The sequence below is a fragment of the Anas platyrhynchos genome, chromosome 2, assembly GCF_047663525.1.
Source record: "Anas platyrhynchos isolate ZD024472 breed Pekin duck chromosome 2, IASCAAS_PekinDuck_T2T, whole genome shotgun sequence".
NCBI lineage: Eukaryota > Metazoa > Chordata > Aves > Anseriformes > Anatidae > Anas > Anas platyrhynchos.
The window spans coordinates 78354380-78368186 of NC_092588.1; positions in this window are offsets into that span (position 1 = coordinate 78354380).

Below are 13807 nucleotides of genomic sequence, written 5' to 3' on the forward strand. Positions count from 1 at the left end.
TGGAGCCCCTGTAATCCTGTGCATTTAGCGAAGACCACCAGCATGACAGGGAATTATTATACAACTAGCGCTCCACAAACCACATGTTGGAAACTCTGATAAATCTTTCTGTAACTTGTGGATTTCCAGAATGTTGTTAATTTATTACCATTTATCTTGAATGGGTGATAAAGTTAATAAAATTTACAATTTGTCATCATGTCATCTGTCAGTATGCAACAGATACAAGATTTTTGTTCTTCTTAGATGAAAGGTTTAATTATTAGCCTATTTCTAAATGCCATAATGTTTATTCTTTAATCCCAAAAAATAAAGCTGCAAGATTTTTTAACATCTCGTTAACAGTATATATTCCATGTATGCTTTTAAGCTTGTAATACTTCTGAAAAATATTTCCAAACCATCCAAAAAAGGGCTTTCAGAAAATCCTTCCTGTTTTTCTAAAGTATCAACATTGAAAGGTCTTTTAAACACCCAATAAGAAATACTCATTTAAAAATCATGGGGTTATCTCACAGAACAGGATCTCTTCTTGAGGATGCTTTTACTGTACAGTATGACAAAGCATAGCCAGATTTTCATCTGCTGGGTGTTCTCTGCTCATTAAAATTATCTGAAACTGGTGCAATTGCTGGCCAGATGGCATCTAGTGTAAAAGCACTGTAGTGATCCTTCCCTTTCTCTTACCTCCTTCCCCACCCCTCTTCCCTCCCACCCCAAAAAAAAAGTTCAGAGGAGACACAGATAAAGCAGGTGGATATTTGTGTATATGTGCCTTGCTAGATCAGCTAGGGCATTTCCAGTCCCCTGCAGTTCATGGAAACAGAAATCATCCTAAAAGAGGAAAGAGAGAAGAGACAAGCTTTGCTTTTCTGTCAGTAACTCCCTTTTCCACATGTGGGAAGTAAGCTAGATAATTTCTTCTATAGACTACATCGCCAGCAGCAATTATATCATGGAATGAAGTAACATAATATCAAATGCCAAGCAGTATCAGGAATTGGAGGTAACACAAACCACTTCCTCTTCTGGAAACTAAAGCAATTTGGATCAGGAGGAAAGAGCACCCAGAATCCAAAATCTAAGACACAAGTGGACTTGTAACAGGGAAGGATCTGTTATCTGCCAGTGATAAAAGTGCAGTCAGTTCACAGCCAGAATTGCCTTCACTTCAAGTCTTTCTTGCTCTGATGGCTGTGAACGGGCTTTCTGCCCACTGCAGCTACTAGGCCTCGGCATCCTCTGACCTACAGGAGCATACCCATTGCTCCTTGCTGGAGGAATTAGATCAAGTTTAGGATAAATAATTCTGTAAGATAGGAGATGTTTTAATGCAAGAGGTGAGCATATTTATTTTTTTTCTCATTTGGCATTTCTCTGCAGCTTCTTAAAGCAGAGCATATCTGGGATGTGACGCCCTGTGGTAAGTGCTCCATCCAGCTGCAATATAAACAGAGCTTTTTGCTGCACATTCTAAAGCTGTAACATTAAGGAGAATAATGGACGATGCCTTTTGATATCTTTGTGTAAACAAAGAATTTTATTACAGTGAATTACCATGTTAATTTATGAAAAGTAAACAAAACCAAGTGCAAAACTGATTCAATGTATAACCTAACTTTCCTGGTGCCTAATGAGGTGACAGTGATGAAATCAAAACAAATATCTTTATGTTTCATAAATGTAGGGAAAAATACTTCTGTGTTTAATCACTGCCTGAGTCACTGACAATGCTGGCACACCAACACCACAGGTTTTAAAGTAAATAGAGGTCACTTTGTCTAGTGGCTGAGGATACAGGCAAACTCCCTGTAGACCACCATGGGTTGTAGGATAACAAGGATGCAGGGAAACACCAGATAACACTCAGAAACGAGTGTTTGCACCAGTCTACACTTAGGTAGCATACCTTCTACATCACTATTCTGATTTCTACATTAATTTTTAAGCTTGTGCAGAAACAAAACCAAGCTAAACACTTCATATCAAATGCCTCCCTTGGGCCAAAGATTCCCTTTGGCTTCCAAGATTATTATTATTATTATTATAATTTTCCTAGGGGAAGACAACGAAGCCTTTTCCTATGGATGACAAAGAGCTACCACTACCACTGACACAGGTTCTTCCTCAAGTTGGCAAATTTCTTCCCAGGCTAGTATGATTATCAGGGGACCCACATCTGGTTCAGATCTTTCCAAAAACTGTGTGAACACAGGAAACACAGGTAACCTTGGGTTTGTGGAAATGGCTGTAACCCCCAGATCTATTAAATGTATGTACAGTTTGATTCTGCACAGCCTCAAAGCAGTTCATCTCAGAAGGCTCCCTGGGCTGTCAAGAGCTGTTGGACAGTGTCTGAAAGAGCTTAATCTTTAATAGGAATGTAATCTATACCTCTCTGGAACAACCTGGGTGGATCTGTTGCTTTCCCTTTATTCTCTCTCTCTCTGACACTTGAGAAGTAGATGTATATTGCTGTGGATGTATATTGCAAACACAGAGCTGGTGTTTGAGCACCCACTACAGTGTAATCAACAGGCTAGAGTGTTAGAGGAAGAGACTCCACCTCAGAGGCATGCTGGAGTGAGGTTCTGCACATGGGTAGAGGCTAGCAAGCTTGGTTCTCCAAAACCAGGGCCAGTCCAAGTCACCCTGATGAACAATCATGCAGTATGAAAAGCAATGCCAAACCAACTTGTAAACTGCAGCTGGTTACATTTATTACGTGTCTGAGAGACATACAGTGAAACTGGTTTAGTTGTTGTGTCTGTGGATTGGACTATTACATTCTTTAAAACTGTCTAGAGAGAAGATATTTTTGTCCTCTATCTCCTACTAATTCTTTCTGAGAAAGTGGACAGAATGTACAGCCTCCCTTTGAAACTCTCCTCTCTTTTTCCTCTTATTTCACAATAGAAATATTTGCAGTCAAAGTAACTTTTTATGTGGAAACAGAGAAGTTTGTGGACCCCTGGTACTGTTGGGTATGGTAACTCCAATATCCTTCTACACAGCCAAAGATGAATAACATACCACAAACTGTCAGTTGCAGCAGTGACAAAAATAAAGTTGGTTAAGAGTCCACGTGTCACTGTCCATACAATCCTTAAGCTGATTAAGAATCCAGGGTGTTGGCTGGACATCAGCAAACAGCCAGGCCCTTGGACTCAGGCTCTTTTGGTTCTGCCAAGATATAATCGCTCTAACCCTGCCTTCTTTTTAATAAGCTCCCATTTAGGGGACCATTTATAGATAAAATAAAGGAAAAATTATTGAGCTCACTTTATATTCCTGAAGAAGGAAAAAGCAAAGTAAATTAAGTCCAATTTGCATGGACTTTTGAACACGCACAGATTTGGATATAAACTATGGAGCAGACATAGAATGTTGTAGCCTTTATAGTATATATTTTATTAAATTTTTCCTTGTAAATGTTGCTGTGTCTTTATTGCATTCACTCAATAATAGGAGAGCTTTCCTATAGCTAATTCTATGCCTTAAAGTTTCCCTTCTTGTTAACCTGTGAGCACAGTCTAATGGATAGAGTGTCTGCCATACAATACGGCAAGGGTAGATTCAGGTACCAAGGTGACTGTATTTTTTATTAAAATACCTTTTTATATGCTCAGTTTTAAACTGATGACTGCATTTGCAACACCTAATTGCCACCAGTATCCGCAAATATTTTGCATTTAATGAAAATATCAAATCAAGTCCATTATTTCAGCTGAAGCAGCAGGTTGTATTATGCGGTATAAAATCCCATTTTATGAAATTTCACAGAAATACAGATCTAAGTTTGCACTCTCCATTCTTATTTGAACTTTATAGTCTTTATATTGCAGGGCTTTATTAATTTTTTTCATCGTAAGTCTCAAAATATTTCTGTTGCATCAGGGAACTAGGCAGCCCCATTGTGGTTAATTTAACACCTGTAAATTGCCATGGCTACCAACCAAACACTTGCTGGCTTTATAAGGTAAGTATCTATTTCGTGTTTTAAAACAGTGGTGAGTTCAGTTCCAGGGATTGTAGTTTTTATTAAAATTCTCTTAACTTCATTCATCAACACCATCAGGGATCACTATGAGCACACGATTTCTCACACTTCTTAAGGCCAGGAGGGAATTACCTAAGTCAGCCAAGGCTGACCTTCATACTGTATCTCATAGACCCTCACCTAATATTGTCTAAATTACATTTTTTTAAAGGATCCACTTACAAGAGTGAACCAGAAAAAAAAAACAGTTAAACTGTTTGAAGACTTGGCTATAACAAGGAGCAGAGAGAACTGCATCACCTTTGATTCTGTCCTTCATTCCATTTTCCTCAATGCAGAGCTTCAGACAATTTTTGTAAACAAAGGACCTGAAAACAAATGAAGTTCATTTTTCTTTTGTGCAGCTATGTTCTATGTTGCTCAAATGTCCTGCTAATGCAGCTTTAAATTTTCTTTTTTCTTAAGAGAAAAAGTCTTGCCTGCATCAGGTATGAAATGGCATAGTTTCTACAGCCTAACAAGGTACAAGTCATGGATTTTAGTTTATAAACCAAAATTAAGTCATCAAGATTTGAATAAAAGGTAGTAATTCTTTGAACTTAAAGGACAGAATGATACCACAAAAAGCAATGGGTTTAGTGCCCAAAGTTATCATTTATATCTGTGTAATATGAATGTGACACCCCATAAGCATTGCCTGAGATAAGAGGAGGTCCCTTTTCTACAGGGACTGAGCTGGGACCTACCAGCTGTTGGACATGGTCTTGGTTTCATCCTTATTCAGCACAAATTATATCATGAGAAGACAGTGAGGCTCCATAACTTGCAAGAACTGAGAATTTGTCTCCATACCTTAAGGAAATTAAAAAAAAAAAAAAAAAAAAAAAAAGAAAAGTATAAGCCACAGTTGCCAATAAATAAGCTTTTCTATGTAAGCCATTTAAATAGTTTTGGACCAAATTCTGGATCACATCTAGATTACCCTACTGATTGAGTTCATTACTACACAGATGCATTACTACACAGATGTCAAGAACTGGTGAGAAGGCATGAAGAATGGAAGAAAGACGTGAAGAATGACAGAAAAAATACAAGAAGAAAGCCACCAACTTTGGCACAAGGCAGTGGGGGTCTCTTAGGGTGTATTTAAAACATCCTAGAGCACCTCAGCCAGAGAACATGTAATAAGTGGTTAACACTTCTTACAGGAACATGTGCCTAGCACCTCAAACTTTACAACAGCATTAGCTAGGTGGTGGAAAGTTGACTTGGGCTTACACATTCTGAGAAAGCATGGTTCTGGATCAGAGTCCGTGGCTTAAACCCATCGCTGCATTGCTGTAATTACTTCTCTGTCAAACAAAACTGTGGCAGCATGAAAACTCAGCACAGAAATCAAGTAACTTTGATGTTGCAGTTCTAACACAATTAGAAGTTATGTATGAAAAATGCAGAAATTTCGCAAATCACTAGGAGAAGGTTGTAACATAGCTAGATTCATTCACTTCATCCTCCTGATTTAGTGGGAACTGGTCAGAAAGGTCACAGGAAAATATACAACACTTTCAGATTTTTAAAAAAATAAAGGAAAAGAAAAAAAGAGCTTGGAATACATTGAAAGGAGAAGTAAGAATGTGGGAATACAACTGCAATGAGCTCTTTGATCATGAATCCAGTAGGGATGTTACTTATCTTTAAACTTGTGACAAGGCTGTGGGATTTCCTTTTCAGCAAGCTCCTTCAAAAATAGAGGAAAACAGCGATATAACAAATTTGGCTTTGCTAATTCAGATGAGGAAGACTTCCTTACACATAGTGTAAATATCTTTGCAACCCCAAGTAGAAATCAAAGAAAGAAAGGGGAGATGCTTTTCACAGGACACATCACATGCTGCTGTTGAGCTCAGCAATGTAAATCTACTGTTATTCCACTGGCTTTGGTTACGTTCTACAGATTTTCTCTATTAAAAACAAAACTAAACAAAAGACCTAATTCCCCTTTCATTTATACACACATCATGTAGGTTACATGGTAAATCCACTGAAGCTAAAGTATGCAAGACAAAAAACAAGCATTATGCACATAAGATGTGTTCACATCCCAGATATCAGAACAGCACTGGATCTGCAGTCATTTGTATAATGTCAGTACTGTTTAACGCAAGGTAATTCCATTAATTCCTGATTCACACTGGCAAAAAAAGATTCAGATCCTAAAAAGTAATTTCTTTAGCTTTGGTCAGAATACATCTGTTGAGCAGATCACTTCTTTCTCCACACTTTTTTTAATTATTATTTTTGTTTTTTATTTCTTCTTCCTTGTTCTAACTATTCTTCTGCCTCCTCCTTTTCTGGGCAGCAAGTGCCTGACTATTTCAAGGAGCTTGCAGTGATTTGGACTTCTTGAAAAAACAGATTGCTTTGTTAGGGAAAATTTTTCGAGAGAAAGTTTCCTTTGTGTTTTTATAAAAACCAAGCCCAATACCTGTTGCAAATCCGAAAGACTTTTGCTTCAAGATTAAAAAGAAAAAAAAAAAAATGGTTAGGCATGCTGAAAGTGAGTGACTGTTGGGGTTTGTTTTACTTTCAGAGAACACCTGAAAGATAGCAATGATAAAATTTACGTAAGTTTTCAGATTCCATCACCACCTTCCCAGTGACAGAGTGGAGAGACACTGATTTCTTTAAGTTTGCATAGATTGAAGCTACCTTCTAAGAGAGAAATCTTTAAACTCATATTTAAAAAATATGCATAAAAAAATAACAAACCAACCAGCCACAGCTGTTTCTGTTTCCGTGGGGACAAGCCCAAGGATTGAACGTCTCCATCCCTGAGCTCTTCCCGGTTGGGGGCGGCCGCCGCCGGCAGGGGTCACGGTCGCCCCGCCGCCGCTGCAGCGCTGCTGGCAGCCGGTCCCCAAGCCGGAAAATTTGGTCGGCGTGTGCGACACGTACTTCTCGGACAGTGGTGTACGAGGACACGCCGTAACAGAACAGGCGGAGAGCTTTTTTTAAAAAAAAAAATAAAAAAAAATCTCTCCTGCGTTTACGTGGGAGGTAAATGAGCGCAGCGCACGGAGGACAAGGGTTGCGGTGCAGCGTGATTGCAGCCTGATCCAGAAAGGATTACGAGTTGCACTTTCTATTTTCAAACTCCCATGAAAGATGCATTTCAGGCTATTTTGCCTATCAATCAAGCTTTTGCCAGACTCTGGCCAAGGGGGGGACTAAAGCAACCCCAGCAGCTAGCAAACAGGCTTGGTGGGGAGGGGGATGCATCTCCATGTCCAAAAAATTATCAAGAAATTATGGATAAAGTGAGTCTCAAAGCGTTTGGTAGCAGGCTACAAATTTTACCTTCTTTTAATTCAGTTCATGTACAGCTTGCTTTGTTTCAGATCAAATGCCTCACCAAACGTGAAAATAAAAGAGAAACACAGCTAGCCAAACAGCCCAAGATCACAGCCCTACAAAAACAACCCAGGACACTCACACAATAGAAAAGAAAAACTTCTCCAGCAGCAAGGAAACAGACTTCAGCCTCAAGCTTCCAGGGGGGTTAAAACAACAGCAAGTTAAACGTGCAACTTTGCATAATATGAAAATATCTTGGTCTTACATTCTCTCAGTGAAGCTGAAGAATCAGAGATGGGGTATGGCAACAGAACCTGCGTTATGAACCTTGGGTTTCTTTGCATGTGGAGACAAGATTTTTTCTAATGCTAATTCAAGGAGAGGGGAAGAAATTGGGAAGAATGCTTATGCACACACACTGGAACACAGGAAAGTCCCTAAGACTGAAAAAAATGAATCAACATGCGATTAAACACTTTTTTGAATCAGGGCCAATGTCTGTGGTAATAATTGGAGCATTTTAATAATCAGTATGTTTTAATTAATATTCAGTCGGTTGTCTTTTTATGTAAAGAAAATATATGCATGTACACATACCCCCCATATATTTTTATATATTACATAAATAGTTTAGAGGAGGAGGAATTTCTCTTCTAACAATTTTAAGAATAATTAAGAAGAATAAATACGGTAATGTAGTTAATACTTGTGATATTGTAGCACACTGAAAAAAATAATCCAAAGGAACAACAAAAAAAGATTTTTCTAATTTACTGACCAGTTCTAGAATTCCTTGCACTTGGAAAAAGCATTTTACTTGCAAGTTTTACCATAATTTAGAACATTTATATATTCCCTCCCGCTGTGATACAAACTGTTCTTATTATTAAATACAACAGCACCGTGAGCATTATAGGACATTTGCAATATAATGAACTTTCCCACATTCAACCTTTTTTTCATGCTCTCAGTTACAATAACTACTTATTACTCAGAAAATAACATCACTTACTGTACAGTTTCTCTGTGCGGGGTGAAGCAATATCATATCTACCTAAACTATGGTTATAGCTTTTTTCAGTCTCAACTAGAAATTCAGCCATATAATTGTAGAGCTATTTACTCCAATTTGGAGATAATCTGAAGGACATTTATTGTTAGTAAAATGTGTCTTTGTGAGTGCTTGCAAATGGTTATAATTCAGAAAAATTTCTACCTCTTCCCCAGGAGTGGTGGTTGTGATCTAAGATTGAGCCAGCCAATACAGGAGACTATGTCTGGAATTTCTCAACATGCAGAAGACTGGAGAAAATTCGCATTGATGTTCTATCAATATAACAGCTTTCATTGTAAAGACAGGGCTAATTGAATCAGGAACTGACCTGCATAAATTGCAGGTTGGGCATAAAGTTATTCATTGGGCATAAATTCAAAGCTAAAGTAGATTACAGTAATCTAGGTAGAAACAGTAGGTAGATTAAAGGACGGTGGCAATACCACTCACAGAAGTTATGCCTCACTGTAACATCTACAAATTAAAATTTCAACATCCATTTCCCATTTGACATGTCTGTACGTACATATGGACATTTGCCGACCACATAGCTACAGAAGCGAAGGCAGTGAATAACTCCTAGCAAGTTTCCAGATGAACATGATCTCTACGTTTCTTGACCCCTGCAGAGAATATGATCATCTATCTCATGCTCTTCCAGACAAAACTCTGAAACGCTGCTTCTCCCGTTTTCTCTAATATCAGTGGAGCACTGCTAATAAATCTCTGATTGCTGAGGGAAATGGTGAGGAACCAAGTTCAAGGTTACTTCTTCCCAGAAGAGGCTAAGCCAGTTCAGTGGATTTGTGCCGATTAATATTAGCACATGGTTTGCCTCAAATATGTTCCTAATCAGACTTTTTTTTTTTTTTTTTAAATACAGCCATAGCCTTTTTCCATCAAAGGCAGGGGACATGACCAGAATACTTTTAGAAGGATGTGTTTCATGGGAAGTTTCAAAACTTTATTGGGAATCATTGTTTGCATAAGAAATTGCTCAAAATTGAGGAACTTTTCAAATAAAATTAAGCAGTTTGTATTTTGGAGCACTACAGCCAGACTAGAAACTTGTGTCAGAGCAAGATTTCAACAAGGCTCCTGCGTATAGGCTTAGTAACAGGGCTCGGAGGCAGTTAAATGGTTGAAGAACAAAGTTTGTTTTTCTTATTTTAACTGCTTGGTCGCAGCAGCGCAATGAGGGTAGAGCACATTCTATCTACTGCCTGCTGCCATGTCCTTGTATTTCCAAACACGATGCAAGACACATCAGTCATTACTGGCAAAAACTGTGAGATTTTTCTTTTGCTGGAGAATTCGGCTGGCTCTTCTCCATGTTGCTGTGCTTCCAAGTCCCTTGCACCTTCTCTCTCAGACCTCAGCTCCCTTAACCCTTTCTTCCACACCCCGCACTGCTCCTGGTCTTTGTACTATTCCCCCTCCTTACGGCTGGTTGCAGACAGGAGGTGGTGAGGAAGGAGAAGCTAGAAAGCTTTAGAGATGAGTTTGTAAGATGAAAGAAAAAAAAATCTGAGAAGGGGAAAATTTTGCCCAAATGAAGAAACCCTCTCTCTGTGGCTGCCCAAGATTGGGGAAAAGAGCTGTGCCTTTGTCCGGCAATCTGGATTTCAAAGAGGGAAGAGACACTAAGTGTCAGAAGATCCCATCAGTAGGGCTGCGGCGTGAGTTCCCACCAAAGAGGACACGGCACTATGTACGTGGTGACTGCTGAGGCCTTTTTTGCATTAAAGCTGCTGCCCAAGAATCCTGAGGAGAGGTCTGCATTTCTACAAAGAACTAGAAAATGACCAAGAGCTAAGCTATGAGGATCAAAGGCAAACAGCATCCATGTGAGCGTGGTTGCTCAGACCAAGAACAGCAAAGCTGTGCTGCTACTGGAGCATGAAGCAACTCCAAAGGGACTTAACAGCTGTCAGTGCAACAGGCTGGGAGGTTCTGCCAGGCAGCCAGATGTTGTTGTTGGGGAAAATGTGTCCAGCACAGCCCACCATCTGGGACCCACGATTACCACTGAAATGGTGGAAAGCACTGGGATGTGGTGGACAAAAGGCTTTCAGAGCTGTACCCCAGCCTTCTTTTCAACTAGCTGAGAACGTTTTGTGGAAAGTTGGGGTGCTTAAAAGGGCAAGTCTTAAAACATGAGTGAAGAATAACTTACGCACGTTATTTTTATATTTACCAAAACATGTGCCTCTTATTAAGACTTTTTATCCTTGTTTCTTATGAGACCATTGTTTGAAAGCTGGGAAATATATACTGAAATTAAACCACTCACTAATATTTATATTATGATGTATATGTGTGTGGGGTGCTGGTGGTGGGGTGACAAATCTGTGCCCAAACCTGTTCTCAGTTAAATCCAGACAAAACCCCCACTAACATTAACAGGAGGAGAACCTGACCTGGTGAGGGTCAGCAAGACTTCCCCTGAGCTCAGCAGGCCCTGAGTCAAATCCAAACGATGACTGGGCTGACAGAAGCTCATTCAAACGCACTTTGTCTGAAGATGGTGATAAATCATTTGCTATACTAAGTGAACCTTAGGGGAACTTGTACACTTCTGTGATTATTTTTGCCTGGCTGAAATCTGAGGCATTGTGTTGGTACGGGAGGGTTGGAGTTGGTTAGATTTCTTTTTTTCCAGTTTGTTTTACATGTTGAAGTCAGATGCTGTCAGAAATGCCAACTCATTTTTGCTGTTTTCTGGGAAAAATCTGATTTTGAAAGCATTCTGCACTTGTCATTCCTACTGAATCTACCTGTGAGGAGGAGTGCTTGGTAGCTCTAAAAGGCTCTCAGTCTAAGACTGAACAGACCAAGTAGGAGGTACCTATATGCTTCTGTAAAAACAACAACAAAAAACATACACAGAAAACAACAGCCTAATTAAACAAAGTTCACAACCACATCTGAAATCTCTGTAATCTGTCCCTGTTCACCCATGTACTTGAGTACACTTTGAAGCGTGCTGCTGGGGGTTGGGTGTGCTAAGGCTATGTGTGGTGTGTAATGGTGCATCGGTGGTGGATGCCCAGGCTGAGCACCCAGAACTTTCCAAGGAGGGCATGGTACTGTGCCTAGATCCCCAGACTCAGTTCCTGAATGATACTGAAAATACTACTGAACTAGCAAAAACATTTAGGATTGTTTCACCCCAGTGTTATGAGGAACCATGCAAAACTGGACAAACCATATCAGAAAGCCCTCTTCTCCAATCTGCACTTTGAATAGGTGCCTGCAACAGCGCTGAATGGCTAAAAAACATTATTCACAGCCACAGCAGTGAATTCTGCTGTGCTGGCATTTCCAATGCTTTCGTACAGGTGGTAAATTATGGCATAGAGTGCAACAGTTCATATCAGCAATGACGAGCACAGGTTTGCTGGGGAGGCAGGAAGGAGCAGAAGGAAAACAAGAGTCTGTGGCCAGAGCCTGTGCCCTGACTAGATGGAGCCAGCCAGAGCAAAGTTCACGCTGCGTGATGCAGTTACCTGCCCAGCCCCTGTTAAAAAGAGAAAGCTGAGCTTGCAGGTATGACTGCAAGGAGTTCTGCAGCACAACAACTGTGCAGCAAGTTTTCTACCCTGATGCATTTAATTTTGTACTAACTTAAACAAAGCAGGGTTATACATTTTTTAAAAAATAGGGCTGTGTCAGGGTAGAAAAAAAGTTTGTTTTAATTTTATTTTAACCTTACCCAAGACAAGTTTTATTAATTACAACAGCCAGGCTCTTTATTATTTGAGAGCTGAAATGAGACTGGGCATACACCTTCATTTCAGAGGGTTACAACTGCACAGTAAAGGCAGTACTTGGTTATAAGTATCTTAAATAAGAAACAGGAACATAGTACTAAGATATTGGCTAGGGCACTTGCCATGGATATCTAGACAGCCAGTATCTCATACCATGGACAGGTAGAAATTGTTGCAGGTAGAAACAGATCATTTAGACCTGCTGTCCTTGAGATTTTATGTTATAGCCCCTGAACTGCTAGGTTTTTATGAAGCACCATGGGTTCTAGGTTCGGCTTCAGATAAAACGTTTGTGCTTTCTGAAGAGTTGCCTTTTCTGCTAAGGCTCCCTTACTGAAGTGTGAAAAGTAGTAGTATTAGTCTACCACAGAGGATGCATGTCCCATATCTACAGCCCTGTATACATTTGAGATCTTGAAGGCATCCTCCTTTTTAACTGCAACTAGAGGGGCATGCACTAAAATAACCATAAAAGCTGAATTCATTATTTTAACATTTTTCTCGAATTGGCACACTGAAAATTCTCTGTCTCATATCTTACTTAAGCTAGCAGAATGCTTTACATAGCTGCTCTTCAAGATTTTATGATTGCAATTCCAGACTACCCAAAATTACTTTTCCGACTCATGAATTTCAAGGAAAGCTTGAGTGGCAAGAAGAAGGAATTTAAAATAGTGCCTTTCAGAGACATTGAAATATTTTAGAGTTATTAAAAAAAAAAAAAAAAAAGGCAGTGAGTTTTTTAAGTTGTGCCTCTAGACCTTGATGTATCTTGGCCCCTCTAATGGTTTCTACACAATGTTTAACAAGGTTTCAAATTATTGGAATCTGAATTGAGAGCAACTTCAAAGTATTGTGTGCAGTAGACTCTATAACGTATATTAGCTTTTTTTTTTTTTTTCCTCCTCCTCCTACCCTAGAAATGTTTTTGGCCTCCATAATCATGCTTGGAAAACATTTGGGGCAAGATGCACTTGGCTCACTTTATAGCCACGTATTGTACAAGCAGACACCACACTTACAAACCAACCATGTATAGCCAGAACTTATAATAATAGCCTTCTCCTTTCAACACACTAACCTCAACACAAGGAGCGAAAGGAGCTGTACTGAGCATGCAGTCAAGTCCAGGGAACATACCAGAAACACTCAGGAACAGCTTTGGTACGTTCCTGCTTCTAGAATTCAACAGCACAGATAAACACATTCAACCTTCCTAATGATGGACACGCAAGTTTGGGATCCTCATTGATGGAGGTAGAAGGTGGTATATATGTATACTTTTGGTTTACTTTTGGGGAAAGAAGAAGCAACACTGAAGTATGATTCTGATGATTAGGGAAAGAGTCACGTTACTGGAATCAGGAGTGACACTTGTACTGTGATCTCATGACAGCTGAATTCCAATAGACTTATTTTTCTCACCCACCCTCGTTCAAAGGAAACTCAGCATACACATTTTAGTGGAGCAGCTGGTCTTAGTGCACACCTATGCCCTCCATTAAATGGAAGCATGTTTGAGGACACCCCCAAAATTATTTTTATTTATGGTTTTGTTTCCTATTTTTCGAGGTGTTCATGTACAAGAACTAGTGTCATACAGACCCTAGTTTGAATGGATGAGGG